Raw genomic sequence first — 5,000 nt, 5'->3', positions numbered from 1 at the left:
GGAGGTGGAACCCGAAAAATGTACAAGTCCGGGAATACGGAAAAGTTCCCCATGAAAGGCTGGGGATACAATTATTGATACAAATAATGTGCCTAAGGGTACATTTATTTTTCTAAGTCCCAGAAATCCGTCACTGAACATCACGACTTACAAACACATCTTCCCCCGGTCCTCCCATATACGGCACGGGGACAAGTATGAAGAATGAAAATCATGTGTGTATGGAACATATAATGTGCCTGAGAGCACATTTTTTTTCTAAGTCCCAGAAATCCGTCACTGAACATCACGACTTACGAAGACATGTTCCCCCGGTCCTCCCATATACGGCACGGGGACAAGTATGAAGAATGAAAATCATGTGTGTATGAAACATATAATGTGCCTGAGAGCACATTTTTTTTCTAAGTCCCAGAAATCCGTCACTGAACATCACGACTTACGAAGACATGTTCCCCCGGTCCTCCCATGTACGGCACGGGGACAAGTATGAAGAATGAAAATCATGTGTGTATGAAACATATAATGTGCCTGAGAGCACATTTTTTTTCTAAGTCCCAGAAATCCGTCACTGAACATCACGACTTACGAAGACATGTTCCCCCGGTCCTCCCATATACGGCACCGGGACAAGTATGAAGAATGAAAATCATGTGTGTATGAAACATATAATGTGCCTGAGAGCACATTTTTTTTCTAAGTCCCAGAAATCCGTCACTGAACATCACGACTTACGAAGACATGTTCCCCCGGTCCTCCCATATACGGCACCGGGACAAGTATGAAGTATGAAAATTTTTGGTCACAGCGTGAAATCCCTCTAATGATCATGAAAATAGCATCGGATCACTTATCTGACCATAAAAAGTGAACCAAAACCCTATTTGGACAAACTTTTTGGTCCTATGAAAAATTCACTTTTCATATATGTCATGGTCGAAAATTTTCTAAGTCCCAAAAAATCACTTATTCTCGAATATCTCGAAAACTACGTATCGGACAGGGGTCAACCAAGGTGTTTTAGAAAGGTCTTTACAAGCTCTATTTAATGAGCCATAGCGACTTTCAAGTGATTTTTTGACACTTTTTCGCATATCGGCATCCTTGGTTCCCATACTGGCCATAGGCCATAGGGCACCGAACGGCCAACTTTTGGTCCGGGGGTGAAATTTTTTTTTCACGAGATTTTGATGAAAATGGCTTCGGAACGCGTTTCTAATAATGAAAAGTGAAACCAAACAGTATTTGCGAAGAAAAAATTGTCCTATGAAAAAATCACTTTTTCTTAGGGTACGGGTCAAAAATTTTCTAAGTCCCAAAAAATCACTTATTCTCGAATATCTCGAAAACTACGTATCGGACAGGGGTCAACCAAGGTGTTTTAGAAAGGTCTTTACAAGCTCTATTTAATGAGCCATAGCGACTTTCAAGTGATTTTTTGACACTTTTTCGCATATCGGCATCCTTGGTTCCCATACTGGCCATAGGCCATAGGGCACCGAACGGCCAACTTTTGGTCCGGGGGTGAAATTTTTTTTTCACGAGATTTTGATGAAAATGGCTTCGGAACGCGTTTCTAATAATGAAAAGTGAAACCAAACAGTATTTGCGAAGAAAAAATTGTCCTATGAAAAAATCACTTTTTCTTAGGGTACGGGTCAAAAATTTTCTAAGTCCCAAAAAATCACTTATTCTCGAATATCTCGAAAACTACTTATCGGACAGGGGTCAACCAAGGTGTTTTAGAAAGGTCTTTACAAGCTCTATTTAATGAGCCATAGCGACTTTCAAGTGATTTTTTGACACTTTTTCGCATATCGGCATCCTTGGTTCCCATACTGGCCATAGGCCATAGGGCACCGAACGGCCAACTTTTGGTCCGGGGGTGAAATTTTTTTTTCACGAGATTTTGATGAAAATGGCTTCGGAACGCGTTTCTAATAATGAAAAGTGAAACCAAACAGTATTTGCGAAGAAAAAATTGTCCTATGAAAAAATCACTTTTTCTTAGGGTACGGGTCAAAAATTTTCTAAGTCCCAAAAAATCACTTATTCTCGAATATCTCGAAAACTACTTATCGGACAGGGGTCAACCAAGGTGTTTTAGAAAGGTCTTTACAAGCTCTATTTAATGAGCCATAGCGACTTTCAAGTGATTTTTTGACACTTTTTCGCATATCGGCATCCTTGGTTCCCATACTGGCCATAGGCCATAGGGCACCGAACGGCCAACTTTTGGTCCGGGGGTGAAATTTTTTTTTCACGAGATTTTGATGAAAATGGCTTCGGAACGCGTTTCTAATAATGAAAAGTGAAACCAAACAGTATTTGCGAAGAAAAAATTGTCCTATGAAAAAATCACTTTTTCTTAGGGTACGGGTCAAAAATTTTCTAAGTCCCAAAAAATCACATTTTCTCGAATATCTCGAAAACTACTTATCGGACAGGGGTCAACCAAGGTGTTTTAGAAAGGTCTCAACAAGCTCTAAATAATGGGCCATAGCGACTTTTTAGTGATTTTTTGACAAATTTTGTCATATCGGCATCCCGAGTTCCCATACTGGCCATAGGCCATGGGGCCCCGAACGAAAAAATTTTGGTCCGAGGGTCAAAATTTTTTTTCTCATAAATTTGTTCAAAACGCCGTCGGAACGCGCCTTAGATCATGAAAAGTGAAAAGAAACAGTATTTTGCAAAAGTTGGGGTGGCCTATGACTTACATGGCCACGTCCTAGGTCCGAGTTCCCGAGGTCGTGTTCTTCAGTGGCGGAAAAAAATGGCCACTTGTGGGAGATGCAAAATGTTCATTTTGTATTATAGGGGACACACTATCGAAGCGAAAATTTCAGAAATGGCCTAAAACGTGAAGAAATGATGGGGTATGTACGAAAAGAAGGTTTTTATGGTCAAACGGTGAAAATTTTTTTTTTATGAAAAATTTTGGTCTCCCACCGTTCATGAATTTCTAGGACCAAAAATCGAAAAATTTGAAAACTTCACGATCGAAAGGGAAACGCATATGTGGTGTTCCTAGGTGTGTACGGTGTACGAAAAACGGGTTCACGATGAGATATCAGGCAAATAAGTGGACCTAAAGTGAGTTATACGGGTAAGACGAGGTGTCCAAAGACCGAAATAGGGGTACCAACTGAGAACGAAATGAAGGTCCCCGAAGTCGCCATACAAGTTATAGGAGGTGTCCAAAGTACGAAAAGAGTTCCATATTCGGCTGTTCCTACTATATGGTTCCCTGATTGCTGCTCCAAGGAGTAGTGAGGAAGTGTCCAAAGGTCTGTTGGGGGTATCGAGGTGATACCCTCGACGGACAATATGCACGAAAAGTGGTTCGATGATCTATCCTGTAGGTCGTACGGCAGCCATACCCGGCTGGAAGTACCGCGGTAATTCCGCAATAAAACGTTCGCCAGACGAACAAACAAATTGAATTAGCTCATCGTAGTGTACGGAAACGAAACGAAAATGTAAGGTGATTAGGGATCCGGGAGCAATCTCGCGATCCCATGGTTCGGTGTAAGAAATGATACGAAGTGTTCATAAGTCTCCTCTGGAGGCAGAACCATCGTAGCAAAGTTCGGGAACCCAAGGGTCACAAAAACTCGTAGGACGATATCCACGAATAATCGGGGACTTGTGGGGACTACCGTGCCCTGACAAGTCAACTACACCTTAACTGGTGATGGTCGTCCTACGGGGACCTGCGGGGAACAAAAGGGTCACTAAAACTCGTAGGACAATATCTCCGAATAATCGGGGACTTGTGGGGACCACCGTGCCCTGACAAGTCAACTACACCTTAACTGGTGATGGTTGTCCTACGGGGACCTGCCGGGAACCCAAGGGTCACAAAAACTCGTAGGACGATATCCACGAATAATCGGGGACTTGTGGGGACTACCGTGCCCTGACAAGTCAACTACACCTTAACTGGTGATGGTCGTCCTACGGGGACCTGCGGGGAGCAAAAGGAGTCAGAAACAATCGTAGGACGATATCCACGAATAATCGGGGACTTGTGGGGACTACCGTGCCCTGACAAGTCAACTACACCTTAACTGGTGATGGTCGTCCTACGGGGACCTTCAGGGAGCCGCAGTAAGTCGCAGGTCGTATGCGAGCCTTGATTGGTCCTGTTGGGGGCGTGCGGGGTGTAATGCCTCGGTACGTCAAATGTTGGTGTACGATGTACATCGATAATCTGACATCCTCCTGAACAACCTTTGCTCGTGTGGTTATTGGCGCTGTGGAGTCGGTGTACTGCCGCAGGTCAATGAGAGTGGTCACAACAAAGATTGTGTCACCTGATGAACGTAGAAAGAGAGTCTGCGGGGACTGGTGCCCTGGTAGACAAAAAATATCGAACAAGCAATTGACGAAGACGAATTCTGGTTGATCCTACCAGTAATATACGCTTGTCTCAAAGGTTAAGCCATGCATGTCTAAGTACAAACATAAATGAATGTGAAACCGCATAAGGCTCAGTACAACAGCCATAATTCACAAGATCATCCACCCATCAGTTACTTGGATAACTGTGGAAAAGCCAGAGCTAATACATGCAACATGCCGGGACCGCTGTCCGCTTGCGGGCGGTGGAACTGGTGCACTTATTAGTAAAACCAATCGCCTCCGGGCGGCTTGAGTTGAAGTCTGGATAAGGATGCCGATCGTATGGTCGCTTGACCGACGACAGATCTTGCAAATGTCTGCCCTATCAACTATTGATGGTAGTGTAGAGGACTACCATGGTTGCGACGGGTAACGGGGAATCAGGGTTCGATTCCGGAGAGGGAGCCTGAGAAATGGCTACCACATCCAAGGAAGGCAGCAGGCGCGTAAATTACCCAATCCCGGCACGGGGAGGTAGTGACGAGAAATAACAATATGGACCTCTCTAACGATGGTCCATAATTGGAATGAATTGAGCATAAATCCTTCAATAAGGATCAAGTGGAGGGCAAGTCTGGTGCCAGCAGCCGCGG

The sequence above is a fragment of the Anopheles stephensi genome, unplaced genomic scaffold, assembly GCF_013141755.1.
Source record: "Anopheles stephensi strain Indian unplaced genomic scaffold, UCI_ANSTEP_V1.0 ucontig216, whole genome shotgun sequence".
Taxonomy (NCBI): domain Eukaryota; kingdom Metazoa; phylum Arthropoda; class Insecta; order Diptera; family Culicidae; genus Anopheles; species Anopheles stephensi.
Note: the sequence above shows the minus strand (reverse complement) of the source record.